We start from the raw sequence: 14,382 nt of genomic DNA on the forward strand, positions 1-14,382 counted from the left end.
CACCACCTCGTGCTCCCACGAGGAGCTCGAACAGTTCATCCACTTCACCAACACCTTCCACCCCAACCTCAAGTTCACCTGGACCATCTCTAATACCTCTCTCTCCTTCCTGGAGCTCTCTGTCTCCATCTCCGGCAACCACCTAGAAACCGATATCCATTTCAAGCCCACCGACTCCCACAGCTACCTAGAATACACCTCCTCCCACCCACCTTCATGCAAAAATGCCATCCCCATTCCCAATTCCTTCGCCTCCGCCGCATCTGCTCCCAGGATGAGGCATTCCACTCCTGTACATCTCAGATGTCCTCGTTTTTATAGGACCGCAACTTCCCCCCTCATCATCCTCCAACACTTCTGCCATCTGCAATCCGACTCCACCACCAAAGACATTTTTCCCTCCCCCCCCCCCCCACCCTTATCTGCCTTCCGGAGGGACCACTCTCTCCGTGACTCCCTTGTCCGCTCCACATTCCCCTCCAGCCCCACCTCACCCAGCACTTTTCCCTGCAACCGCAGGAAGTGCTACACCTGCCCCTACACCTCCCCCCTCACCCCCATCCCAGGCCCCAAGAAGATTTTCCACATCAAGCAGATGTTCACCTGCACATCTGCTAATGTGGTATACTGCATCCGCTGTACCCGTTGTGGCCTCCTCTACATCGAGGAAACCAAGCAGAAGCTTGGGGACCGCTTTGCAGAACACCTACGCTCGGTTCGTACTAAACAACTGCACCTCCCAGTCTTGAACCATTTCAACTCCCCCTCCCATTCCACAGATGACATGTCCATCCTGGGCCTCCCACAGTGCCACAGCGATGCTTCCCAAAGGTTGCAGGAACAGCAACTCATATTCCGCTTGGGAACCCTGCAGCCCAATGGTACCAATGTGGACTTCACAAGCTTCATAATCTCCCCTCCGCCTACCGCATCCCAAAACCAGCCCAGCTTGTCCCCGCCTCCCTAACCTGTCCTTCCTGCCACCTATCCCCTCCTCCCACCTCAAGCCCCACCCCCATCTCCTACCGACTAACCTCATCCCGCCCCCTTGACCTGTCCGTCCTCCCTGGACTGACCTATCTCCTCCCTACCTCCCCAGCTAGGCTCACCTTTACTGGCTCCATCCCCGCCTCTTTGACCAGTCTGTCTCGTCTCCACCTATCTTCACCTCTATTCATCTTCTATCCACCTCCCCCCTCTCCCTATTTATTTCAGAACCCTCTTCCCCTCCCCCATTTCTGAGGAAGGGTCTCGGCCCCAAACGTCAGCCTTCCTGCTCCTCTTATGCTGCTTGGCCTGCTGTGTTCATCCAGCTCTACACTTTGTTATCTCAGATTCTCCAGTATCTGCAGTTCCTACTATGTCTGAGAGAGCTGTTACTCAGTGCTTTGTGCTGAACTTTTTGACTGGAGCTGTGAGTTGGATATTCAGTTTGTTTGTTGGACACATCTCCCTTCTGATTTCCAGGCTGAGTTTTGTTGATGGCTCATTCCTGAATATGAGAAGGTGATGTGTCATTATCTGGAAAGTGCAGAGTCACAGAGTCATACAGCACAGAAACAGACCCTTAGGTCCATGCCGAACATAATTCCAAACTAAAACCAGTCCCACCTGCCTGGTCCTGGCCCATATCTCTCCAAACATTTCCCATTTATGTACGTACCCTAATGTCTTTTAAACGTTGCAATTGTACCCACATCCTTCACTGCCTCAGGAAGTTCATTACACGTGAACCACTCTCTGTGTAAATATATTTGCCCATCGCATGTTTTTAAATCTATCTCCTCTCACCTTAAAAATTTGCCCCCTCATCTTAAAATTCCCCATCCTCAGGAAAAGACAACTACCATTATCTCTATCTATACCTCTCATTGTTGTTATAAACTGCTATCAGGTCACCTCTCAATCTCCTATGCTCCGGTGAAAAGAGTCCCAGCTTATCCAGCTTCTCTTTATAACTGAAACGTTCCACTCCTGGCAGAATGCTGGTAAATCTCTTCTGAACCATCTCCAGCTTAATAATATCTTTCCTATAATTTGGTGACCAGAAGTGGACACAATATTGCAGATGTGGCCTCGCCAGAGGATTCTTACTGATTTCCTATTGTTGAGTTCTGTGTGTCTGTTGGGAGCTGGTTATTATCCTGTGGGCCATTAATTGATAAATTCATTGCGGAAAAGGGACAACACTGTCCCGGGTCCTAGCAATCAGCACTGTCTGTGTCTCCTATCCCTCCCACATCTCCACCATCATAGATACCCTCTACCCACCCCACACTCACACACCCTGCACCCTCCCCACCCACCCTCACACACACAGCCCGCCATCACCTCCACTGGTCTCTCCATTTAAATACTGTGGCAGCAAGAGCAGATTAGCAGGTCAGAATCCTGTAGTGAGTAACTAACCTGACTCCCCAAAGCTTATCCACCATCTACAATGTACAAGTTAAGAGTTTGGTGGAATTCTTTCCACCTGATTGGATGACTGCAACTCTGACAACACTCGGGAAACTTGACAGTGTCCAGGACAAGGCTGCCCACTTGATTGGCACCATATCCACTGCCTTCAACATTCACTCCACCATCGAGGCACAGTCGCAGCGGTGTGTACTGCGCTCGGTTATAGGTGGAGACAATGGCCAAGTGGTATTGTCACTGGACTATTAATCCAGAAATTCAGCTAATGTTCTGGGGAGAGATAATAGGAACTGCAGATCCTGGAGAATCTGAGGTGACAAGGTGTAGAGCTGGATGAACACAGCAGGCCAAGAAGCATCAGAGGAGCAGGAAAGCTGATGTTTCAGACCTAGACCCAGCCTTCCTGCTCCTCTGATGCTGCTTGGCCTGCTGTGTTCATCCAGTTCTACACCTTGTTATCTCTAATGTTCTGGGGACCCTGGTTCGAAACCCAACATGGCACATGGTGAAATTTGAATTCAATAAAAGAACCTGGAATTAAGAATTCAATGATGACCATGAAACCATTGTCGATTGTTGGAAAAACCCGTTTGGCTCTTGGGAAGGGAATCTGTCATCCTTATTTGGTCTGGTTTACATGCGACTCCAGACCTAAAGCAATGTGGTTGACTTTTAACTGCCCTCCGGGCAACTGGGGACAGGCAATAAATGCTGCCTAGCCAGAAGCACCCACATGCCATGAATGAATTTAAAAATATTGGCTTGGCCAGCCTCCTGACTTGATGGGCCTTATTACAATTTTTCACTGAGTTGGGAGGAGTATGCAAACTTCAGAAAAGAAAAGTTTGAAGGTTTGCCATGAATATGAACCTGTATTTGAGGGGATGGGAAGTGGGTGGAGGCTGGGGAAAACAATTCCAATCCATTAAATTGATATTTTACATAAGTAATTATTAAAAATGACATTTCAAAAGTTTTTGCCAGTACAACAAACTCCATGTCTGGTTAAGAAGCGAAGCTATGGAGTAGCCAGGTCCCAAATCCTGGTCACCAGGCAAGCCGAATATCATCCCACCCATACCACCTCACTCCTGACTGAACCTTTGTCTATATATCACGAACACCCCTGGTCCAACTCTACTGTCCCTCCCACATGACCTGACTCTTGCTCTCTGTGCACCCTCTCCTAAATTTCATTGTCCTCCTGCTCAAACCTGAGTCTCCTTGAAAGCCTCCCTGCCCTCATTCCACATACCCACCTCCACCATAACATAGCAACAACTCACAACTCTTCCGACATCACCTTCCAAACCTGCAACCTTTCCCATTGAAAGGACAAAAGAGCAGCAGATACATGGGAACACCACCTCTGCAAATTTCCTTCCAAACTATGCACTATCCTGACTTGAGACTATGTCACTGTTCTGACACTGTTGCTGGAAATCAGTCTACACCAGATGAACTGAAGCAGTTCAAGAAGGCTTCTCATGGACAGTTAAGGATGGGCAATAAATGCTAGTCAGCCAGATCCTCTGAAAGTATAAACAAAAAAACCAAGGAGTTGGACCCTTCAGCGAAGAAGGAGAGGGAGTTGGAGGAAATCATGTTTCCTCTTAATGTTTTACAGAAGGATTGCACCGTACTACACCAGAGAATAGAGAGAGGATAGACACTGCAGATAGATGCTGACCATCATCTAAAGAACAACTGCTGAACTGTGTGAAGACATCCAGTCCCTTTACAGCATTGCTCAACACAGAGAAGGCTGGGCAGTGAAACCATCATCTGGAAATCAGTCGAGTCAGGGGAGCTTTGACGTATCATCAGATCTGAAACTGGTCAGTGGTGTGGAGCCTTCCATCAGAACCAACCTTTCTGAAGGTTCAACTGTGGGTGATCAATCAGGGTGAGACTGGGAAGAAGTGTAAGTGGCTCCAAGTGTGGTGACAGCTTCAATCATTCATCGAGCCTCATGAATCACTGACTCATTCCTACAAGGAGGAAACTGTTCATGTGTGAGGAGGGTTCCACAGGCTAACAAGATCTAGCACAGAAGGTGCATCACTAAACAGCCACCTGGACAAAAAAGCATTCAAGTGTGAGATGTGTGACCAAGATTTCATGCAGTCATCGACGCTCATGAAAGGCCAAAGTATCCACAGTGGGGAGAGGCCATTCACTTGCGGAGTGTGCAATAAATCATTTTCGCGGTCATCACACCTCCGCACACACCGATATGTTCATACAGGGGAGAAACCGTTTAAATGTGAAGTTTGTGATAAAGCTTTTGCAACATCTACAACCCTGCTGACTCACCAACGCATTCACACAGGGGAGAAACCCTTCACCTGTGAGGTTTGTGGCAAATCTTTCATCCATTTTTCTGATCTGCAGATACACCAGAGGATCCACACAGGGGAGAAACCCTTCAGGTGTGACACATGTGACCAAGCTTTCACACACGCATTGACTCTTGTGAATCACCAGCGCATTCACACAGGGGAGAAACCATTCAAGTGCAAGTCATGTGAAAAATCATTCTCGCAGTCATCACACCTTCGCTTGCATCAACGCGTTCACACTGGAGAGAAGCCATTCACATGCGAGGTTTGTGACAAATCATTCTCACAATCATCGCACCTCCGCATCCACCAACGCATCCATACAGGGGAGAAACCGTTCATGTGTAAAGTATGTGACAAATCATTCACACAATTATCACATCTCCGACTCCATCAGTGCGTGCACACAGGGGAGAAACCATTCACATGTGAGGTGTGTGACAAATCATTCTCGAGGTCATCACGTCTCCTTGACCACCAACGTATTCACACAGGGGACAAGCCATTCATGTGCAAGTTGTGCGACAAATTGTTTTCACGATCATCAACCCTCCTCAACCACCAACGCATTCACGCAGGAGACCAACCATTCATATGTGAAGTGTGTGACAAATCATTCTCTGATTCATCAACTCTCTGCATCCATCAACGCATTCACACAGGGGAGAAACCATTCATGTGTGAAATGTGTGACAAATCATTCTCCGATTCATCGACTCTCCGTGTACACCATCGCACTCACACAGGGGAGAAACCATTCCCATGCGAAGTGTGTGACAAATCATTCTCAGATTCATCAACCCTTCGTGTACATAGGCGTGTTCATACAGGGGACAAACCATTCATGTGTGTTGTGTGCAAGAAATCATTCTCACAGTCCTCAAACCTTAGGAGACACCAGCGTTTACACACAGGGGAGAAACCATTCAGACGTAAGATTTCTAATAAGGCTTTTACTGACTCCTATACTTTTGTGAGACACCAGTGGATTCATGAAGGGGAGAAACTCTTTGAATGAGAGGTATATGACAAAGCCTTCACATGATTATTAAGCTTGGAAGTCTTTCATTGGAGTGTTAGTCCACACTGGAGATAAAGTCATCAAGTGTGATGTTTAAACAAAACTTTTGGAACATCCTTGAACCTCCTGATATAGCAGATGATTCACACTGCAAAGAACAGGATGTGAAAAATGTGACAAATCTTTCTTGCATTTAACAAACCTGTGCACACACCCAGGGGAGAAACTAGTCAAGTGTGAGGTGTGAGACAAAGCCTAGACTGATTTAAAGAGCCATCTGCACTACCAGGAACGTACAGTGGAAAGGCCCATCGTGTATGAGATTTGCAATGAGCCTTCTGTGACAGCTTCTTCCTGTGTAGATGTCTGTGTTCTGTACGTGGTATGTTTAAACAGAAACAGGACAACCAAGTGTGCCTCAGGTTTCCCAGTGGCTACACAGCCCTGCACTTTATATGGAATATTGCTCTTGATAAACTGGAAGATTCATAATGATGTAGCAACTCACCAGAGCAATAGATTGGAATCAAGCAGCATTATCCTAGAGTCATCACATTCAACTGAACCCTCCAAAGTTCCCAATTTACCTGACTGACAAATCCAGGTTAAAAGAACTCATTCAGCAGATTTCGGTATTAAAGAAGAAAACAGCTATTCACTGCAAATCAATTATTTTTAACTGAAGGCAAAAAAGAAATTAACTTATACCTCCCTATAACTTAAATTCTACCCCATTGTAAGATTTCCCACTGACGTACAAACAGACGCACAAAGAGACAAGATAAAATTCAAATAATAAGGGTGGAAGAAATAAAAAGTCAGTGAAGCACAGTTCTGGCATCAATTTGGATTACAGGCATTCATGAGATGTTTTCTTTTGACTCTTTGATGAGGACATGAGGTTGTGGACCCACTGATTCTCACTCTTTTATTCACTGCCTTTTCAATGTTTCAGAAGATGGTTTCCCCTTTTTCCTTTCAAGAAGGGAATTTGCAGAGAGGGGGAGTAGCTAGCTGCTTGGAATGTCCTTTTTACTTCTGCACTCACAGAAAGGAGGCCAAGAAAGATGTTTCCTCCTTTGCAGACTGAATGTTCCTGCTGTATTCTCCAAACAGAAAGCTATAGACTTTGGCCAGGATCTCATCAACAAATAGCTACTGTGCTGAATACTCCTTATCTCATATAACTAATCTTGGTTCAAAGAACTAATTAAAAGCCAGTCACAAGGCAAACTGTTCCTCGACACAAACCCACAGAGCGAGGTGTCTATCAGCCACTCCCACTGCTAGACGAAGGCCACATTGTGGATACAACATGCAATGAGTCCTGCTAATTTTTTTTCAAAACTGCAACAATCCATTCTTTTAATGCATCTTTTTTCTATTTTTAATTCTACCATCCAAAAAATAAAAGTGGTCCTTATAATGTTGAACAGAGTTGCACTGAGCATTGGCCAGTCCTCTCCAAGCACTTCTCCCTTGCCCAAGATACACCGGAATTGCCTGTTGTGAATGAATGTTTCAATAACTCTCTTGATCAGGGTTGGAAGCATGTTGGACAGTCTTAAGTGCAGGCATATGACAGTGTGAAAAGTGGCAAAGTCCCTGGTATCGGTGGAATGGACAGTGTAAGGGATTGTCTTCAATCAATACTACTGATGGACTGTTCTGCTTTCATTCAGTCAGGGACACTCCATTGTTTAGACACAGTTCTAACAATGTACCAGGAATAAATCTGGAGGAATAACCCTCTCTTCCCAAGAAAGCTCAGTCTTTTTCCCTCCCTGCTTCTCTAATCTCCTCTAACCCTCAGTCCTATACTGGATTGTTAAGTAGCAGTTGTTGTGCTCAAGTTCTGGAGTGGGACTTGAACCCACAACCCTCCAGCTCAGAGAGCAAGTTTATGGGTTCAAGTCCAACTCCAGATGGATTATTCATTGAACGTAGATGAGAGTTCTTGTCAGGGCCAGGGATTGAATTTCTGAGGCTCTGGACTCCCAGTACAAACCCACAACAATTTAATGAGAAACAATCACATCATAAAATGAGTGAAGATATTATCCTGTAGATGATAATATACTGCATTGATCAAGAAGCCAATCAGATCACAGTGCAGCACTCTTCAATAAAACTTTCAATTGGTCACAAAAGGTGTACGTTTGCTTTAATAAAATTCCTTGACAAATATTCAGCAACCACACAGCACTAATTAAACCACAGAAGTGTGACAGTACAGAAGAGATCATAGAATCCCTACAATGTGGAAATAGGTCATTCAGCCTAACAAGTCCACACCAACCCTCCAAAGAGAATCCCATCCAGACCCATCCCCTTTGCTATCCCTGTATTTCCCATCACTAATGCACCTAACCGACTCATCCCTGGACACTATGAGCAAATTTACATGGCCAATCCACCTAAGCTTGCACATCTTTGGACTGTGGGAGGAAACCCAAGCACCCAGAATAAACCCACGCAGACATGGGGAGAATGTGCAAACTCCACACAGATAGTTGCCCAAGGTTTGAATCAAACCTGGGTCCTTGGTGCTGTGAGGCAGTAGTGCTAACCACTGAGCCACCATGCTGCCCGAAAAATGGCTTTCAGCCCATTGCACCTGCACCAGTTCTGTTAATTAGTATCAATCTCCTGCCTTTTCCCCATATTCATCCACACTATTTCTATCCAAATAATCATCCAACGCAGTCTTAAAAACTTCAAATGATTCTGCCTCCACCACATTTCCAGGCAGCTCATTCTATATCCTCTAACCACTTGCTATGTGGGGAAAACCATTTTTACTCATATCTATGCCCTCACCTATTTTTCTTTTATGAGCGGGAACAGCTTCTCGCTATGTACTCTATCCAGGTCGCTCACGATTTTAAAAACCTTTGTCACATCACCTCTCAGCCACTTTCTCTCCGAGGAGAACAGTCCCAGATTGATTAGTCTTCAATCTGTTCTCATAACCGGAGTGTCTTATTCCTGGAACCATTCTTGTAAATCACTTCTGCAGTCTCTTCATCTTTGCTCTAATGTGACACCCACAGCTGTACACAATACTGCAGCTGTGGTTTGGCAAGTGTCTTGCATAAGTTCAGCATCACCTCCCTGTTCTTGTACTCTATGCCACTATTAATAAAGTTGAGAACACTGTATCATGTGCATTCAGGTCCCCCTGCTCCTGCAATCCATTTAGATTTGTATCCTGTTTTATATTTCTTCCAATGTCTCTGAATTAGAATCCATTATTAAGGAAGTAATAACAGGACATTTGGAAAGTCAAAATGCAACTACCAGAGTCAGCATGGTTTTATGAAGGGCAAATCATGTTTGGCTAATTAGATCGAGTTCTTCGAAGATGTAACAAGCAAAGTGGATAATGGGGATCCTGTAAATGTAATATATCTGGACTTCCATTTGATAAGGTGCCTTAGAGGAGATTAATGCAGAAGGTGAGATCACATGAGGTGAGAGGTAATATTTTAGTTTGGGTATGGAATTGACTAACCAACAAAAAGCAGAGTCAGGATAAATGGGAATTTTTCTGTGGCAAGATGTAACTAGTGAGGTGCTGCAGGGTTTGGTCTTTGGGCCCCAAATATTTACGATCTAGATTAATAATGCGGATTTTGGGATGGAAGGTATGAAAGCCAAATTTTCAGATGACACTAAAATAGGTGGGATGACATTAAGTTGCAATAAAGAAGTAAGAAATTTATAAATGGATAAGATTAGGTGAATGGCAAAAAATTTGTAGATGAATCTATGAAATTCACTACAGCAGGGTGTGGTGAATGCCAGACATTGAGTAAATTTAAAGGAGATATTCATATTTTTAATTATTAACAGGTTGAAGGGTAATGGGGAGCAGGCAGAAAAGTGGAGTTGAAGCCAAGGTGAGATCAGCGATGATCATATTGAATGGTGGAGCAGGCTCAAAGGACTGAATTGCCTACTCCTGTTCCTAGCTCTTTGTATGTTCTCCTGAACAAAATGAATCATTCATACTCCTTTGCACTGAACCTCATCTGCCAACTCCATCAACTTGTCAATGTCCTTTTGGAGTTCCACACTGTCCTCCTGACAGTTTACAGTTCTTCTAAGTGTATTGTCATCTGCAAAATTTTAAATGTGCCTTGCACACCAAGATACATTCATATATATCAGGAAAAGCAAGGGACACAATACCAACCCCTGGGGAACTCCACTACAGACATTCCTCCAGCCTGAAAAATATCCATTGACCATTACTCTTTGTTCCCTATTGCTCAGCTAATATTATATCCACATGTTTGCTGTTGATTTTATGCCATGTCCTATAACTTTTCTCATGTCTGTGTGGCACTGTAACAAATGCTTTCTGGAAATCCATGTATAGCATATCAACAGTATTATCCTTACCCACTCCTTCTGTTTCCTCTTCAAAATACTCCAGCAAGTTAGTTCACCATGATTTTCACTTTAGAAATCTGTGCTGACTCCTCATAATTAACCTACCTTTTTCAGTGACTACTAATTCTATCCCACATAATAGTCTCTAGAAATTTCCCCACCACTAATGTTATATTAAATAGTTTGTAATTGCTGGGATTATCCTTAGAACCTTTCTCGATCAAGGCTGTAATATTTGCAATTCTCCAGTCTTCTGGCACCTCCCACAAATACAGGGAATATTGGAAGATACAGCCAGTGCCCCTGGAATTTCAACCCTCACTGCCTTCAAAATTCTTGGTTACATCTCGTCTGGTCCAGGTATCTTATCAACTTTAAGTGCCAACAATTTATCTAAGACTTCTTCCTCATTAATTTTGAAACCTTCTGGTCACAGAGTTTCTTCCTCTGTCACCATGGCCTGGGCAACATCCTTCTCTTTTGTAAAGACAGGTGCATATTATTGATTTAACCACCTCAGTAATGCCCTCTGACTCCATGTGTAAATCTCCTTTTTGGTCTCCGATTGGGCCTACTCCTCCTTTAACCAATCTTACTGTTTAGATACCTATTGCAGACAATGGGATTTTCATTTATACTAGCTGCTAGTCTTTTCAAATAGTTCCTCTTTGCTTTTTCACCTCTTCCATCTTCAATATTCCAGTTGATTTTCAATTATATTTTCTGCCTTACAGTTCTCAAAGCATGCTTATTTTTCTAATGTTAAGTTCTATCTCCTTTGTCATCCAGGGGACTCTGTGACCAGGTGACCAAACAGGTGGATGAGGGTAAAGCGGTTGATGTGGTGTATATGGATTTCAGTAAAGCATTTGATAAGGTTCCCCATGGTAGGCTATTGCAGAAAATACGGAGGCATGGGATTGAGGGTGATTTAGCGGTTTGGATCAGAAATTGGCTAGCTGTAAGAAGACAGAGGGTGGTGGTTGATGGGAAATGTTCATCCTGGAGTTCAGTTACTAGTGATGTACCTCAAGGATCTGTTTTGGGGCCACTGCTGTTTGTCATTTTTATAAACGACCTGGATGAAGGCGTAGAAGGATGGGTTAGTAAATTTGCGGATGACACCAAAGTCGGTGGAGTTGTGGATAGTGCGGAAGGATGTTGCAGGTTACAGAGGGACATAGATAAGCTGCAGAGCTGGGCTGAGAGGTGGCAAATGGAGTTTAATGCGGAAAAGTGTGAGGTGATTCACTTTGGAAGGAGTAACAGGAATACAGAGTACGGGGCTAATGGTAAGATTCTTGGTAGTGTGGATGAGCAGAGAGATCTCGGTGTCCATGTGCATAGATCACTGAAAGTTGCCACCCAGGTTGATAGCGTTGTTAAGAAGGCATACGGTATGTTAGGTTTTATTGGTAGAGGGATTGAGTTTCGGAGCCATGAGGTCATGTTGCAGCTGTACAAAACTCTGGTGTGGCCGCACTTGGAGTATTGTGTACAGTTCTGGTCACCGCATTATAGGAAGGATGTGGAAGCATTGGAAAGGGTGCAGAGGAGATTTACCAAGATGTTGCCTGGTATGGAGGGAAGGTCTTATGAGGAAAGGCTGAGGAACTTGAGGCTGTTTTCATTAGAGAGAAGAAGGTTAAGAGGTGACTTAATAGAGACATACAAGATGATCAGAGGATTAGATAGGGTGGACAGTGGGAGCCTTTTTCCTTGGATGGTGATGGCTACCACGAGGGGACATAGCTTTAAATTGAGGGGTGATAGATATAGGACAGATGTCAGAGGTAGGTTCTTTACTCAGAGAGTAGTAAGGGCATGGAATGCCCTGCCTGCAAAAGTAGTAGACTCGCCAACTTTAAGGGCATTTAAATGGTCATTGGATAAACATATGGATGATAATGGAATAGTTTAGGTTAGATGGGCTTCAGATTGGTTTCACAGGTCAGTCCAACATCGAGGGCCGAAGGGCCTGTACTGCGCTGTAATGTTCTATGTTCTATGTTCTATGTTCCACTTTTTCCATTAGAGGGAATATACCTCGACTGTACATAAACCATCTGGTCTCTGAAGGTGGCCCATTGTTCAGTTCATTGTTTTCCCGCCAACCTCTTATTCCAATTAATCCTTCTCAGCTGTGTTCTTGCCCATTAAAGTCAGCCCTCTGCAAATTGTTCTCTTTCTTTGATTGTTGCATGTCTTTCTTCTGTATCTAAAGACTATTCTGAACTTCCATATAAACTGTCATTGAGCTCACATTTCTGCAGCTGGGAGCATTTGCTGAACAAGTTGTCATCTAGGAGACTGGTAGGTTCCATGACTTCCCATATATGACAGGTCACACATGTCATTTGGCCAACCTGAGCTGTATATCTTGTCATATTTTAAACTTACTTCCTAAGTTTCTTAATTACTTAGCCTTAAAGTTACTCCACTTACGTCAACTTTATTTATCCTTTTAAAAACTCATTGATGTGAAATGGGTATTGCTGGCTGGGTTTCCTAGGCCATTATTTATTGCCCATCCCTAATTGTTCAGAGGGTAGTTAAGAGTCAACTACATTGTTGTGGGTCTGGAGTCATATGTCGGCCAGACCAGGTAAGGACAGCAGTTTCCTTCCCTAAAAGGCATTAGCGAGCAAGAAGGGTTTTCCTGACAATTGACAATGGTTTTGTGGTTATCATCAGACCCTTATTATTGAATTCAAATTCTACCATCTGCCATGATGGGGCTTCAAAGTTATAAATTAGAAAAATGGAAGTATTCTCTATTCAATCTGTTACTACACAGCTCTGGAGCAGGTGAAACTTGAACCACAGCCTACTGGCTCAGAAGTAGGGACAACAATACCATTGTGCTGCAACTCAATATTAAAACCTGTCTTATTAAATGGTCCTCAGGACATTTCCTGGGTCACTGGACTAATAGTCCAGCAATAATACCACTGTTAACACTTCCCCTTGGCTTGCTCATCCAATTATTCCTTGTTATTATTACTTATCTCTGCTATGGTGGTGGCTCTTTGTTCAATTGTCCCTTGTGTTTTCAGTTATTCGCTTAATAAGACACTTCTTAATATGGAGCTGTGGCACAATGGTAGTGTTGTCCCTACTTCTGAGCCAGGAGGCCTGGGTTCAAGTTCCACCTGCTCCAGAGGTGTGTAATAACAGGTTGAATAGAGAATACCTCCATTTTTCTAATTTACAACTTTACAAATTCAGAGACAGTCGCTAATGGTAGATCCTTACCAGCCACAATCTTGCCGATTTTCTGTGATGTCACTCCAATTTCTTTTCTCAGTTTGGTTTAGCCAGTTGTGAGCAGCTGAACGTATCTCTTTGTTTGTTGTTGGTAAGGTTGACAATGGCAGAAGAATGCTTCCCCAGTATGTGGAAAATTGGGACACTGCCAGTCTCCATGGTGACCACATATTCAGGAAGTGTGTTCAGCTGCAGCTCCTGGTTTGCCACTGGAGCTGCGGATGGACTCACTATGGAGCATCATGAGGATGATAATGTCATGAATAAGACAATTAGTGAGTTGGTCAAACCAGACATAACGGCTACACAGGCAGAAAGTGTTGGGTGACTACCATGAAGACAAGTAGGCTTCCCTTGTTCCTGTGGCTATCCCCCTCTCAAACAGATATACTACGTTGGATATTACTGGGGGCAATACCCTCTCAGGGGAAAGCAGTGCAATGTTTAAAATATACTCAGGACATGTGTTTGTGCCAGTACTTAGATAATCTGAGTAAAGATGGACACTGCTAGACCCAGTCCTAGGGAATTAAGCTGGTCAAGTGGTTGAAGTGTCAGTGGGTGGGCATTTTGGGGATAGTGACCATTACAAAGTCATATGAAAAGCGATAAAGACAGTACAGAAGTTAACTATCGGAACTAGTGGAAGGCCAACTTCAATATCATCAGATAGGATCTGGCAAACATTGACTGGAAGCAGCTGCTTGCAGATGAGTCTGTATTTGGAAAGTGGAAGTCTTTTAAAAGTAAAACAGTGAGGATTCAGGGCCAGTGTGTTCCTCTAAAAGTGAAAGGCAAGGGCAGCAAGTCCAGGGAATCCTGGATGTCAAGGGAATCAAGAGTTTGATAAAGAAAAAGAAGCAAGCGTATGTCAGGTACAGCGCATTGAAAACAGGAGAGACCCTTCAGAAATATAGTGTGTAGGGGGCTGCT

At 44.0% G+C, this 14,382-nt stretch overlaps 1 protein-coding gene and 1 pseudogene across 3 annotated transcripts in view; one reads left to right on the plus strand and one right to left on the minus strand.

Annotated features, from left to right (window-relative positions):
- Nucleotides 1-7,934, plus strand: part of LOC109920598 — a 70,073-nt pseudogene extending 62,139 nt beyond the window's left edge.
- The window catches only part of LOC109920601 (zinc finger protein 271-like), a 73,345-nt gene that overhangs the window by 47,724 nt on the left and 11,239 nt on the right, over nucleotides 1-14,382 (minus strand). The window lies entirely within an intron of this gene.

Source organism: Rhincodon typus, chromosome 35 (genome assembly GCF_021869965.1).
Source record: "Rhincodon typus isolate 14 chromosome 35, sRhiTyp1.1, whole genome shotgun sequence".
Lineage (NCBI taxonomy): Eukaryota > Metazoa > Chordata > Chondrichthyes > Orectolobiformes > Rhincodontidae > Rhincodon > Rhincodon typus.